The sequence below is a fragment of the Macaca fascicularis genome, chromosome 4 (genome assembly GCF_037993035.2).
Source record: "Macaca fascicularis isolate 582-1 chromosome 4, T2T-MFA8v1.1".
NCBI lineage: Eukaryota > Metazoa > Chordata > Mammalia > Primates > Cercopithecidae > Macaca > Macaca fascicularis.
In genome coordinates this window covers 168007014-168022657 of record NC_088378.1, presented here as the reverse complement: position 1 = coordinate 168022657, position 15644 = coordinate 168007014, and the positions used below count along the sequence as shown (strand labels likewise).

General features: G+C 42.1%; 1 long non-coding RNA gene across 8 annotated transcripts in view; it reads left to right on the top strand.

Annotated features, from left to right (window-relative positions):
* LOC107129643 (uncharacterized) overlaps window positions 1-15644 on the top strand; it is a 48424-nt gene that overhangs the window by 12758 nt on the left and 20022 nt on the right. For 5 of the 8 annotated variants that reach the window (XR_012434272.1, XR_012434274.1, XR_012434273.1 and 2 more), the window contains exons 3-4: window positions 4394-6831; window positions 10233-10285. This is a non-coding gene — a long non-coding RNA (uncharacterized lncRNA). Of the gene's footprint in view, window positions 1-959; window positions 1112-4393; window positions 7162-10232; window positions 10286-15644 lie in introns of those variants that run through there. The other 3 variants (XR_012434270.1, XR_012434271.1, XR_001490475.3) reach the window with 3 other exon arrangements.

Sequence of the window (15644 nt, the reverse complement as noted above, 5' to 3'; positions counted from 1 at the left end):
AAACAAGCAGAGAAATCTTCAAGGGACCACAAAACCCCCCAGGCTATCGGTTATGTTCCCTTCAAGCTGTAGGGGGAGGGGAATTTGGCCCAACCCAGGTACATGTCCCCTTCTCCCTCACTGATTTAAAGTGTGCCAAGGTAGACCTGGGGAAGTTTTCAGATGATCCTGATAGGTATATAGGTGTCTTACAGGGTCTAGGGCAAACCTTCGACCTCACTTGGAGAGATGTCATGCTTATTGTTGGATCAAATCGTGGCCTTTAATGAAAAGAATGCGGCTTTAGCTGTAGCCTGAGAGTTTGGAGATACCTGGTATCTTAGTCAAGTAAATGGTAGAATGACAGCCAAAGAAAGGGACAAATTCCCTACCAGTCAGCAGGCTGTCCCCAGTATGGATCCCCACTGGGACCTAGACTCAGATCATGGGGACTGGAGTTGTAAACTTTGCTGACCTGTGTTCTAGAAGGACTAAGGAGAATTAGGAAAAAGCCCGTGAATTATTCAATGATGTCTCCCATACTCAGGGAAAGGAAGAAAATCCTACCACCTTCCTTGAGTAGCTACAGGAGGCATTAAGAAAATATACTCCCCTGTCACCAGACTCCCTCAAGGGTCAGTTGATCCTAAAAGATAAGTTTATTACCCAATCAGCCACAGATATCAGGATAAAGCTTCAAAAGCTAGCCCTGGGCCCTGAACAAAATTTGGAAGCATTATTAAACCTGGCAACCTTGGTGTTCTATAATAGGGAACAAGAGGAACAGGCCAAGAAGGAAACGTGAGATAAGAGAAAGGCTGCAGCCTTAGTCATGGCCCTCAGACAAACAAACCTTGGTGGTTCAGAGAGGACAGAAAATGGATCAGGCCAATCACCCGGTAGGGCTTGTTATCAGTGTGGTTTGCAAGAACACTTTAAAAAAGATTGTCCAATGAGAAACAAGTCTCCCCCTCACCCATGTCCACTATGCTAAGGCAATCACTGGAAAGCACACTGCCCCAGAGGACAAAGGTTCTCTGGGCCAGAAGCCCACAACCAGATGATCCAACAACAGGACTGTAGGTGCCCCGGGCAAGCGCCAGCTCATGTCATCACCCTCACTGAGCCCCAGGTAAGTTTAACCATTGAGGGCCAGGAAATTGACTTATTCCCGAACACTGGCATGGCTTTCTCAGTGTTAATCTCCTGCACTGGATGGCTGTCCCAAGGTCTGTTACCATCCGAGGAATACTGGGACTGCCTGTAACCAGGTATTTCTCTCACCTCCTCAGTTGTAATTGGGAGACTTTGCTCTTTTCACATGCCCTTCTTGTTATGCCTGAAAGTCCCAAACCCTTATTAGGGAGGGATGTATTTACCAAAGCTGGAGCTATTATCTATACGAATATGGGGAACAAGTTAACCATTTGTTGTCACTTACTTGAGGAGGGAATCAACCTTGAAGTCTGGGCATTAGAAGGACAATTCAGAAGGGCAAAAACTGCCTGCCCAGTCCAAATCAGGCTAAAAGACCTCACCACTTTTCCTTATCAAAGGCAATGTCCCTTAAGGCCTGAAGCTCATAAAGGATTACGGGATATTGTTAGACATTTAAAAGTTGTAAGGCTTAGTAAGAAAATGTAGCAGTCCCTGCCACACCCCAATTCTAGGGTACAAAAACCAAATGGTCAGTGGGGACTAGTGCAAGATCTTAGGCTCATCAATGAGGCAGTAATTCCTCTATATGCAGCTGTACCCAACCCCTATACCCTGCTCTCTCGAATACCAGAGGAAGCAGAATGGTTCACGGTTCTGGACCTCAAGGATGCCGTCTTCTGTATTCCCCTGCACTCTGACTCCCAGTTTCTCTTTGCCTTTGAGGATCCCACAGACCACACATCCCAACTTACATGGATGGTCTTGCCTCAAGGGTTTAGGGATAGCCCTCATCTGTTTGGTCAGGCACTGGCCCAAGATCTAGGCCACCTCTCAGGTCCAGACACTCTGGCGCTTCCATATGTGGATGATTTACTTTTGGCTACCAGTTCGGAAGCTTCATGCCAGCAGGCTACTCTAAATCTCTTGAATTTTCTAGCTAATCAAGGGTACAAGGTGTCTAAATCGAAGGCCCTGCTCTGCCTACAAGCCAAATATCTAGGCCTAATCTTAGCCAGAGGAACCAGGACCCTCAGCAAAGAACGAATACAGCCTCTACTGGCTTATTCTCACCCTAAGACATGAAAACAGTTGTGGGGGATCCTTGGGATCACCAGTTTTTGCTGACTATGCATCCCCGGATATAGTGAGATGGGCCAGGTCCCTCTATACTCGAATCAAGGAGACCCAGAGGGCAAATACTCATCTAGTAGAATGGGAACCAGAGGGAGAAACATCTTTCAAAACCTTAAAGCAGGCCCTAATACAAGCTCCAGCCTTAAGCCTTCCCACAGGACAAAACTTCTCTTTATACATCACAGAGAGAGCAGGAATAGCTCTTGGAGTCCTTATTCAGGCTCGTGGGACAACCCCACAACCAGTGGCATACCTAAGTAAGGAAATTGATGTAGTAGCAAAAGGCTGGCCTCGCTGTTTATGGGTAGTTGTGGCAGTGGCCATCTTAGTATCAGAGGCTATCAAAGTAATACAAGGAAAGAATTGTATTACTCATCTGGACTACTCATGATGTAAATGGCATACTAGGTGCCAAAGGAAATTTATAGCTATCAGACAACTGCCTGCTTAGATACCAGGCACTACTCCTTGAGGGACCGATGCTTCAAATATGCATGTGTGCATCCCTCAACCCTGCTACTTTTCTCCCAGAGGATGGGGAACCAATCGAGCGTGACTGCCAACAAATTGTAGCTCAGACTTATGCCACCTGAGAGGATCTCTTTGAAGTCCCCTTAACTAATCCTGACCTTAACCTATATATACCGCTGGAAGTTCATTTGTGGAGAATGGATGTGAAGGGCAGGTTATGCCATAGTTAGTGATGTAACCGGACTTGAAAGAAGCCTCTTCCCCCAGGAACTAGCACCCAGTTAGCAGAACTACTGCTGCTTACCTGAGCCGTAGAACTGGGAAAGGAAAAAAGAATAAATGTGTATACAGACAGCAAGTATGCTTATCTAATCCTGCATGCCCATGCAGTAATATGGAAAGAAAGGGAGTTCCTAACCTCTGGGGGAACCCCCATTAAATACCACAAAGAAATCATGGAGTTATTGCACACAGTGCAAAAACCCAAGGAGGTGGCAGTCTTACACTGCCAAAGCCATCAAAAAGGTGAAGGAGAAAAGGCAGAAGGAAACCTTTGGGCAGATGCTGAGGCCAAAATTGCTGCAAGGTGGAACCTCCCATTAGAAATACCTACAGAAGGACCCTTGGTATGGAGCAACTGTCTCCAAGAGATTAAGCCCCAGTATTCCTCAATCAAAACAGAATGGGGACTTCCGTGGGGGCACAGTTTTCTCCCCTTGGGGTGGTTAACGACAGAAGAGGGAATGGTACTGATACCCGAAGCCAGCCAGTGGAAAATACTTAAGAACCTCCACCAAACTTTCATATGGGTATTGAGAACAATCATCAAATGGCCAAATCCCTATTTACAGGGCCAAATCTCCTCCGGACCATCCAACAAGTAGTCAAAGCCTGTGAGGTGTGCCAAAGGAATAATCCCCTGGTCCATTGTAAGGCCCCTCTGGGGGAAAAAAAGAATAGGGCACTATCCTGGAGAGGACTGGCAATTAGACGTCACCATATGCCTAAGTCAAGGGGATTTCAATACTTGTTGGTCTGTGTTGATACCTTTACAAATTGGATAGAAGCTTTCCCCTGCAAGATAGAGAAGGCTCAGGAAGTGGTTGAAGTCCTAATTCATGAAATAATTCCTAGATTTGGGCTTCCCGAAAGCTTACAAAGGGAAAATGGTCTGGCTTTTAAAGCCGGTAACTCAGGGAATTTCCAGGGCGCTAGGGATACAATATGACCTTCACTGCTCCTGGAGGCCACAATCCTCAGGGAAGGTCGAGAAGGCAAATGAAACACTCAAGAGGCACTTAAGGAAACTAATACAAGAAACTCATCTCCCATGGCCTACCCTCTTGCCCATGGCCTTGTTGAGAATCCGAAATTTTCCTCACAAAATGGGGCTCAGTCCATATGAAATGCTGTATGGACGACCTTTTCTCACAAATGACCTCTTACTTGATCAGGAAACAGCCAACTTGGTCAAGGATATAACTTCCTTGGCAAAATATCAACAAAACCTTAAAAATCTACCCGAAAGATGTTACAGAGACAAGGAAACAGAGTTGTTCCAACCGGGAGATCTATTGTTGGTCAAGCCCCTCCCCTCTATGGATTCCCTGTGGGAAGGACCATACTCTAATCCTCTCTACCTCCACTGTAGTTTAGACAGCAGGAGTGGAATCTTGGACTCATCACACCCAAGTTAAACTTTGGACACCCCCTGAAGAACCTGCGGGACTGTCAGCTCAGGAGTCCCAAGATCAGCCAGACCAGCCTCGATACACCTGTGAACCATTGGAGGACTTGCATCTCCTATTTCAGAAGGAAACATCCCAGACTAAAAAGGCTCCTACAGCTGATCCTGAGGAAAAACCCCTTCCTACTTAAAAAAGATAAGTGAAACCCTACATAATCTTTAATACCTCTCTTTGCCCCTTTAATGGAATCCTTTTACTCTTTCATCACATTATTAAGCAGTATATTAACCATACTCTTTGCAGTAGGACTATATACTGTAGCTCCTGCTGGGATGAAAATCCTAATCACATCAACCTTTTATCTATCATCCTTCCTTCTGACAGCAGTTACTGCCACCTTCAACTCAGACTGGATAAAACGATCTTATCTTCCAGGGCACCCTCTTTTCCTTCCTACTTACTCTTTGCCTATCTATCCCTCCTGCTTCCTGGGCTACCCCACATAGTCGCCCCTCCCCTTCTCTAGCTCCTAATTACCTCTACAAGACTCTCAACCCACTCTCTGTTAAACCAGTCCAATCCTTCCCTGGCAAATGACTGTCGGCTTTATATCCCTCTATCAGCCACTGCTTACGTTGTCACTCCCATTCCTGCAAAAACTGGGTCTTTACTAACTTAACCTACCACCCCCGTTATGAAGGAAAAGACCCTTTCCAACTTCTAAATATGCAATCATTAGCCAACTTCTCCATCTCTGATAGGACCAAAAATACCCTAACAGGATGCACAATCCAGCTTTTACGCTCTCACATTTCCAACCTCACCTATTACATGAGCAATGAAAAGCCCATACACGGCCCTGTAACCACGAATACCATCTTAACTTTCTAAGCCTCTTTATGCATCCAATGCAACCTGTTATCAGGCCTGCCCCTGGGGCACCTACTATCCTATCAGTGTAATTACACCCTACAACTTCAAGCCCCAAATGATCATAGTAACTTCCAAGTCACCCAAACAGCTCCATTCAGATGGCTTGTCCGCTTCTCAGGGCCCCCCAAAATCTTCACCTCCTCCCTGCTTAACAAATAGTCTGGGTTTTGTAATGGCAAACATACTTCCTGCATGATCATTCACCCCTGGACCCCCTGCAGCAGCGCCCCCACCATTAATGAATGCCTTCTCATCCCCTCTTTCAATTACTCTCTTGAATGGTTCCTAGTAGACATAAAATGTTTTTTTTTTTTTCTCCAGTGGGAAAATAGAACACAGGGAGCCACTCATTTGCTCCCAACACCCCTTTCCAGCTGCTCACTGGAGCTACCTTGGCAAGTACTCTAGGAGTATGGGAAAATGAAAAAAACAAACTCACACACCTTTTTAACATACACAACCAGTTCTGTCTACCCAGCCAAGGCATATTCTTCTTATGTGAAACTTCAACCTATATCTGCCTCCCCATTAACTGGACAGGCACCTGCACCTTAGTCTTCCTAAGTCCCTACATTGACGTTGCCCCAGGAAATGAGACCCTATCAGTGCCCCCTCAAAGCTCAAGTCCCTCGGGGCAGAGCTGTACAACTAACACCCCTACTTTTAGGGTTAGCAATGGCCACTGCTACAGCAACCAGAATAGCCACTTCATTATCCTACTTCTGGATATACTGCTGGCTAGGGTGGCCAGCTTTTATTCCCTTATTGTCCCCTCCCATGTTCCATTTCCGTCCTATCAGATTTACCTACTTCTTTATCTACTTCATTATCCTACTACCATACACTCTCAAAGGATTCCTCAGACAGTTTGCAAGACATAACAAAATCTATACTTACTCTATAATCCCAAATAGATGCTTCGGCAGCAGTGACTCTCCAAAACCACTGAGGCCTAGACCTCCTCACTGCTGAGAAAGGAGGACTTTGCACCTTCTTAGGGGAAGAGTGTTGTTTTTACACTAACCAGTCAGGGATAGTATGTGACGCCACCCAGTGTTTACAGGAAAAGGCTTCTGAAATCAGACAAAGGCTTTCAAACTCTTATACCAACCTCTGGAATTGGGCGACATGGCTTCTCCCCTTTTTAGGTCCCATGACAGATATCTTGCTATTACTCGCCTTGGGGACCTATATTTTTAACCTCCTTGTCAAATTTGTCTCTTCCAGTATCCAGGCCGTAAAGCTACAGATGGTCTTACAAATGGATCCCCAAATGAGCTCAACTCACAACTTCTACTGAGGACCCCTGGACCAACCCACTGGCCCTTTGGCCTAGAGAGTTCCCCTCTGGGGGATGCTACAACTGCAGGGCCTCTTCTTTGCCCCATCCAGCAGGAAGTAGCTAGAGCGGTCATTGCCCAGTTCCCAACAGCAGTTGAGGTGTCCTGTTTAGAGGGGGGATTGAGAGGTGAGGCCAGCTGGACTTCCTGGGTTGAGTGGAGACTTCGGGAACTTTCCTGCCTTACAAGAGGATTGTAAAATGCACCAATCAGCACTCTGTAAAATGCACCAATCAGCGCTCTGTAAAACGCACCAATCAGCAGGATTCTAAAAGTAGCCAATCACAGGGAGGATAGAAAAAAGGGCAATCCGATAGGACAGAAATGGAACATGAGGAGGGACAATAAGGGAATAAAAGCTGGCCAGCGCAGCCAGCAGTTTCAACCTGCTCAGGTCCCCTTCCATGCTGTGGAAGCTTTGTCTTTTTGCTTTTCACAATAAACCTTGCTACTGCTCACTCTTTGGGTCCGTGCTATCTTTAAGAGCTGTAACACCACGAGCATCCGTGGCTCCATTCTTGAAGTCAGCAAGACCATGAACCCACCAGCAGGAACCAACTCCGGACACATCTCCTTAGTAATATTGTGTCTGGTTGGTCTGCCCATTGTTGAAAGTGGGTTACTGAAGTCGCCTACTATTATTGTTTTGCTATTTCTCTCTTCTTGTCCACTAGTATTTGCTTTATACATATAGGTACTCTGATATTGGTTGCATATATACTTAAAATTGTTATGTCCCCTTGATGAATTGAGTTCTTTATTATTAAATAATGACCTTCTTTGTCTTTCATGAGAGTTTTTGACTTGAGGTCTATTTTATCTGATGTAAGTATAGCTACTCCTGCTCTGTTTTGGTTACCATTTGCATGGAATGTCTTCTTCCATCTCTTCACTTTCAACTTATGTGTCCTTAAAGCTAATAGAGTCTCTTGTAGCCAGCATATAGTTGGATCTTATTTTTATCTATTCAGCCACTCTGTGTCTTTTCATTGGATAATTTAATTCACTTGCATTCAAAGTAATTATTGATAGGTAAGGATTTACTATTGCAATTTTATAAATTGTTTTCTAGTTGTTTTGTACATCCCTTGTTTCTTTTCACTTGTTGTCTACCTCTGTGATTTGGTTATTCTCTGTAGTGCTAAGTTTTTATTCCTTTCTCTTTATCATTTATGTATCTGCTATAGTGTTTCATTTTGTGGTTACCATGAGGCTTACATACAACACCTTATAATAGATTATTTAATACTGATAACAACTTCAGTTGCATACAAAAACACTAGACTTTTACCCTGCACCTCACAATTTATAGTTTCCATGTATAATTTACATCTCTTTAACATTGTATTTACCTTAACTTATTGTACTTATGGTTATTTTTGTCCATTTTGACTTTTATCTTTCATTCTAGACATATGAATGATTAATAAGCCACCATTATGGTATTGGAGTATTCTGAATTTCACTATATATTTACCTTTACTGGTATATTTTTTTACCTTCTTACGTTTTCTTGTTAGTAATTAGTATCCTTTTTTTCCCACTTGAAGAACCTTCTTAAGCATTTCTTGTAAGGCAGGTCTAGTGGTGATGAATCCCCCCATCTTTTGCTTGTCTGGTAAAGACTTTGTTTCTCCTTCATTTCTGAAGGACACTTTCATTGGGTATTATATTATTGGCTGACAGTTTTCTTATTTCAGCACTTTGAATATATCATCTCATTCTTTCTTGAGCTGCAAAGTTTCTGTTAAGTCCATGGACAGTCTAACAATAATTCCTTTATATGTGGCATATTGCTTTTCTCTTGCTGCTTTTACAATTCCCTATTTGTCTCTGACTTTTGATAGTTTGACTACAATATGCCTCAATGAGTGCCTTTCTGGGTTAAACCTGTGTAGGAACCTTTAGCTTCGTGGATCTGGATGTCCATATCTTTCCCAAGACTTGGGAAGTTTTCAGTGATTATTTCATTAAATAAGCTTCATGTCCTTTACTGTATCTTTTCTTCTTCTGAAACTCTCATAGTGTGATTGTTTGTTTGCTTAATGGTTTCCCTTGAGTCCCACAGGCCTTCTTCACTCTTTTTTATTAGTTTTTTTTTCTTTTTCTTTCTCTCTCTCTGTTTTTTTTTTTTCTTTTTTACCTCTGAAGGAGTAGATTCAAAAGATCTGTCTTCAATTTAACAGATTCTTCTGCTTGATCTAGTCTGCTGTTGAAGCTCTCTGTCGTATTTTTTGTTTTATGCATCTGATTATTCAGTGTCAGGATTTCTATTTAGTTCTTTTTTATATTTATCTCCTTGTTGAATTTCTCATTCAGATCATGAATTGTTTTCTTGATTTTGTTGAATTGTCTATCTGTGTTCTATTATATCTCACTGAGTTTCCTTAAGATCATTATTTTGAATTTCTTTTTGAGCATTTCATAAATCTTGTCTTTAGGGCCAGTTACTGGAGAACTATTGTATTCCTTTCGTGGTAACATGTTTCATTATTTTGTTTTGTTCTTCTGTGTCCTTGTATCAATGTCTGAACACCTGATGGAACAATGACCTCATTCAAACTTTACAGAATGGCTTTTATAGAGAGAGTTTACTTGCAGATGTGTCAGGGTAGTACCAGTTGGAAAGGGTTTGGTGGCTCTGAATTCAAGTGGACCCAGTGAAATAGCCTTCCTACAACCATTTCAGCTGTGATCAACATCAATGACTGCGAGTGCCTCATTGGCCTAAGCTACAGGAGTTTGTGGCAGTGGCAGCAGCAGCTCGTGATGTTATATTGTTTAGTGACAAGGGACTTGGGAGTCTTCCTGTTCTCATTTTCTTTACAATGGGGAGTCATAGCTCAGGAAACTCCTCTTGGCAATGGGTCTGATATGGTTTATAAGCAGCCACAGTGACACTGGCTTTCAGGGTGCAAGTGATCAGAGTAGTGTGGAGCCAGGGTCCTGGGCTTAGAGTCTTGAAAGCCTTCTGTGGTCCCTGGGACTTGGGGCACAGGTTCACTTTCAGGGGCATAGGTAGATGCAGATTGCCCACAAAGCCAAAGCATGTGACCCTGAAGGACACCCCAACAGCTTGGGTCCACAGGGATGGGTTTTAGTTGTGACTCTGACCCTGGGAGACAGAGCATAGCACTGGGCTGGCCCTAGGGAACGGGTTTTGGGCCCTCAGGTACAGGGCACAGCTGCAGTTTGGGACCCAGAGCCCAGTAGGGCACAGTGGCAACTTACGCCCTGGAGGATGAAGCACCATGAAGTAGTGACTCTAAATCTGGCTGTGATAGGGCACAGCAGTATCCCAAGCTCTCTGAGGCCGGATGTAGTGGCAGGAAGGACCCAGAAATGGTGAAGCACAGCTGTGACTGGAGCTTCAGAGGGCAGAAAGTACAGTGATGACTCCGCTCCCCAGACAGTGTGTTTTGGCGGCTCATACTCTGGAGGGCTAGCTGGGTTTTAAGGAAACAGGGTGTTACAGTTGTTTGGTTTGGAATACCAGGATCTCACCTCAGCCAATGCTTTGTTTCCCTAGGACATGAGGTGCCACATCAGCTCAGCCCTGGGAGGCCTGGATGCTCAGCTCAGGTAAGGCATCGATTCCCCATGAAGTAGGGTTCCTCTTCAGTTCAGGCTCTGGGGCCATTACTGCTTTGGATGGCCAAGGCACCATTTCCATGGAGGCAGGGCACCACTACAACAACAGCCCCAGGGATTATGAATGCTCTGTATAGCCAAGGTACCATTTTTCTGGGAGACAGGGCACTAAGTCAACTCAGGTCCTGAGGGACAAGGTGCAGTAGTGACTAGTAGGGGTATACGGAGTGGCTCCGTGTCAGCTGGCCCCACAAAATAGGGTGTAGCAGCAGCTTGGCTCAGTGATGGTGGGTCACTAGATGTGGGTGGTGTACTGGCAATAAAGCCTCAGGGATGAAAGGGTGCTGTGGAGCCACTCACTTCCTAGAGCAGGCCAGACTCCAGCAGGGGTTCCAGTTCCAGGATGGCACAGTGCGGTAATAGCATGGGCCGTAGTGGACAGGGCACAATGAGGCTCTTTCAGTGGGAAGAGTACAGCTGTGTGGACTCCAGGCAGCTCCTTCAACTGGGCTTAATACCTCTGAGGATATAGGAATCCCCATTGTGAGGACTGTAGGAGTCCAACGTGGTATTAAGGGCTTCTTGGGTCCTCCTGCATACCCCTTCCCCAGTGGGAGAAGTCCCCCTTTATTCAAGCTGATCCTGACTAGAGAATGTGGCAGCAAACGTGAGGTGTTTCTTTCCCTTCTCTATGTGGCCATCCTTGGTTTCTGTGCTCTACAGGACTTTTGCTACTCCTCTGATGTACTCCAGCACTCTCCTTTAGTTATTTTCATCAAAATGTAGTTCTTTATACATTGTTGTGGTCTTTGTGGGGAAGAGGAGCACTAGGGGCTTCTAGTCAGCCATCTTGCTGGCATTCTCTCTTCATTTGTTTCTGATATTAATATTGTATCTTCTCTCTCTCTGTTTTTATTTCTTATTTAGTCTGGCTAGTGGTTTATCAATTTTATTGATCTTTTTAAAGAATCAGCTTTTGGTTTTAGTGATTTCGTCTATTATTTTCAATTTCCTTGATTTCTGCTTCACTTTTTATTATTATTTTCTTCTTATTTGCATTTAATTTGCTTATCTTTCCTAGATTCCTAAGGCGGAAACTTAGATTATTGATTTTAGATTTTCATTTTTTATATTGTGATAGTTTTTGTTAATTAATTTATTATATACATATATTTTTCTTTTTCAATAGGTTATTGGGGTACAGGTGGTGTTTGGTCACATGAGTAAGTTATTTAGTGGTGATTTGTGAGACTTTGGTGCACCCATCACCTGAGCAGTACACACTGCACCCTATTTGTAGCCCTTGCCCCCCTCCCACCCTTCCCCCAACAAAGTCCATAGTATCATTCAGATGCCTTTGTGTCCTCACAGCTTAGCTCCCATGTATCAATGACAACATATGATGTTTGGTTTTCCATTCCTGAGTTACTTCACTTAGAATTGCTTAGAGTTGCTTCACTTCCATCTCATCCAGGTTGCTGTGAACGCCATTAATGCATTCCTTTTTATGGCTGAGTAGTATTCACAGTATCTTTATCTACTTCTTGATTGATGGGCATTTGGGTTCATTCCATATTTTTGCAATTGCAAATTGTGCTGCTGTAAACATGCATGTGCAACTATCTTGTTTGTGTAACGACTTCTTTTCCTCTAGATAGATACCTAATAGTGGGATTGCTGGATCAAACAGTAGATGTCTTTTAGTTCTTTAAGGATTCTCCACACTGCTCTTCTTAGTGGCTGTACTAGTTTACATTCCCACCAACAGTGTAAAAGTGTTCCTTTTTCACCACATTGACACCAACATCTATTATTTTTTGACTATGGCCATTCTTGCGGGAGTAATGTGGTGTCACATTGTGGTTTTGATTTGCATTTCCCTGGTAAATAGTGATATTGAGCATTTTTCCGCATGCTTGTTGGCCATTTGTATATCTACTTTTGAGAATTGTCTATTCATGTCCTTAGCCCACTTTTTCATGGAATTGTTTGGTTTTTTTTCTTGCTGATTTGTTTGAGTTCATTGTAGATTCTGGGTATTAGTCCTTTGTCTCGATTGCAAAGATTTTTCTCTGCCTCTGTGTGTTGTCTGTTTACTCTGCTAATTGTTTCCGTTGCTATGCAGAAGCTTTTTCGTTTAATTAATTTCCATCTATCTATCTTTGTTTTTGTTGTATATACTTTTGGGTTCTTGGTCATGAAGTCTTTGCCTAAGCCAGTGTCTAGAAGAGTTTTTCCAATGTTGTTTTCTAAAATTTTTACGGTTTCAGGTCTTAGTTTTAAGTTTTTGATTCATCTTGAGTTAATTTTTATATAAGGTGGGAGATGAGGATCCAGTTTCATTCTCCTACATGTGGCTAGCCAATTGTCCTACCACCAATTGTTAAATAGGGTGTCCTTTCCCCATTTTATGTTCTTGTTTGCTTTATCGAAGATCAGTTAGCTGTAAGTATTTGGCTTTATTTCTGGGTTCTCTATTCTATTCCATTGGTCTATGTGCCTATTTTTATACCAGTACCATGCTGTTTTGGTGACTATCGCCTTATAGTATAGCTTGAAATCGGGTAAGGTGATGCCTCCAGATTCAATCTTCTTGCCTAGTCTTGCTTTAGCTATGTGGACTCTTTTTTGGTTCCATGTGAATTTTAGGATTGCTTTTTCTAGTTCTGTGAAGAATGATGGTGGTATTTTGATGGGAATTGCATTGAATTTGTAGATTCTTTCAGCAGTGTGGTAATTTTCACAATATTGATTCTGCCCATCCATAAGCATGGGATGTGTTTCCATTTAATTGTGTCATGTGTTATTTCTTTCAGCAGTGTTTTGTAGTTTTACTTGTAGGGGATTTCCTTGGTTAGGTATACTCCTATGTATTTTGTTTTATATTTTATTTTATTTTATTTTATTTTATTTTATTTTATTTTATTTTATTTTGCAGCTGTTGTAAAAGGGATTGAGTTATTGGTTTGATTCTCAGCTTAATCGCTGTTGGTGTATAGCAGAGCTACTGATTTGTGTACATTAATTTTGTATCCTGAAACTTTACAGAATTCACTTACCACTTCTAGGAGATTTTGGGAGGAGTTTTTAGGGTTTTCTATGTGTACATTCATATCAACAGCAAACAGCGACAACTTGAATGCCTCTTTACTGATTTGAATATCCCTTATTTCTTTCTCTTTTCTGATTGCTCTGGCTAGGACTCCCAGTACTGTGTTGAAGTGGTGAAAAGTGGGCATCCTTGTGGTGGTGAAAGTGGGCATCCTTGTTTCAGTTCTTAGGAGGAATGCTTTCAATTTTTCCCCATTCAGAGTAATGTTGGCTGTGGGTTTGTCATAGATGGCTTTATATCCCTTCCATGCCAATTTTGCTGATGGTTTTATTCATAAAGGGATGCCGGATTTTGTCAAATGCTTTCTCTGCATTTATTGAGATGATCATGTAATTTTTTGGTTTTAATTCTGTTTATGTGGTGTATCACATTTATTGACTTTTGTATGTTAAACTATCCCTGCATCCCTGGTATGAAACGCACTTAATCATGGTAGATTATCTTTTTGATATGCTGTTGGATTAAGTTTGCTATTATTTTTTTGAGGATTTTTGCATGTATGTTCACCAAGGATATTGGTCTGTCATTTTCTTGTTTTGTTATGTCCTTCTCTGGTTTGGGCATTAGGATGACACTGGCTTCATGGAATGGTTTAGGGAGGATTCCCTCTTTCTCTGTGTTTTGGAATATTGTCAACAGGATTGGTACCAATTCTTCTTTGAATTGAATGTCTGATAGAATTCAGCTGTCATTCTGTCTGACCTTGAACTCTTTTTTGTTGGCAATTATTTAATTACCATTTCAATTTCACTGCTTGTTACTGGTCTGTTCAGAGTTTCTATATCTTCCTGGTTTCATCTAGAAGAGTTGCATATTTCCAGGAATTTATTCATCTCCTCTAGGTTTTCTAGTTTTTGTGTGTAAGTGTGTTCATAGTAGCTAATCTTTGGTATTTCTGTGATTTCAGTTGTGATATCTCCTGTTTTGTTTCTCATTGAGCTTATTTAGATCTTCCCTCTTCTTTTCTTGGTTAATTTTGCTAATCATCTATCAATTTTATTTATATTTTCAGAGAACCAGCTTTTTGTTTCATTTGTCATCTTTTGTATTTTTTTCTTTCAATTTCATTTAGATCTGCTCTGATTTTCATTATTTCCTTTCTTTTGCTGGGTTTGGGTTTGAATGGTTCTTGTTTTTGTTTTTCCAGTTCTGTGAAGTGCGACCTTAGATTGTCTGTCTGTGCTCTTTCAGACGTTTCGATGTCAGGCTGTGAACTTTCCTCTTAGCACTGCTTTTGCTGTATCCTAGAGATTTTGATAGATTGTGTCATTATTATCATTCAGTTCGAAGAATTTTTAAATTTCTATCTTGAGTTCATCAGTGGTCATTCAGGAACAGGTCGTTTTACTTCCATGTATTTGCATAGTTTTGAGGATTTCTTTAGAGTTGATTTCCCACTTTATTCTACTATAGTCTGAGATAGTAGTTGATATAATTTTGATTTTCATAAATTTACTGAGATTTGTTTTGTGGCCTATCATATGGTCTCCCTTAAAGAATGTTCCATGCACTGATGAATAGAATGTATATTCTGCAGTTGTTGGGAAGAATGTTCTGTAAATATGTTAAGTCCATTTGTTGTAGGGTATAGTTTAAGTCCATTGTTTCTTTGTTGACTTTCTGTCTTTATGACCTGTCTAGTGCTGTCAGCAGAGTATTAAAGTCCTCTACTATTATTGTGTTGCCATCTATCTCATTTCTTAGGTCTATTAGTAATCGTTTTATAAATTTGGGAGCTTCAGTGTTAGGTACATATGTACTTAGGATTGTAATATTTTCCTGTTCGACTAGTCCTTTTATCATTTTATCATTATATAATGTTTCTCTTTGTCATGTTTAACTGCTGTTGCTTTAAAAGCTTGTTTTGTCTGATGTAAGAATAGCTACTCCTAGCCAGGTGTGGTGACTCAAGCCTGTAATCCCAGCATTTTGGGAGGCCAAGGTGGGCAGATCATGAGGTCAGGAGATTGAGACCATCCTGGCCAACATGGTGAAACCCGATCTCTACTAAATACAAAAAATTAGCCAGGCATGGTGGTGCATGCCTTTATTCCCAGCTACTCGGGAGGCTGAAGCAGGGGAATCGCTTGAACCCAGGAGGTTGCAGTGAGCCGAGATTGTGCAAGTGCACTCCAGCCTGAGTGAGCTACTCCTGCTCACTTTTGGTGCCCATTTGGATGGAATATCTTTTCCCACCCCTTTACCTTAACTTTATGTGAGTCCTTATGTGTTAGGTGA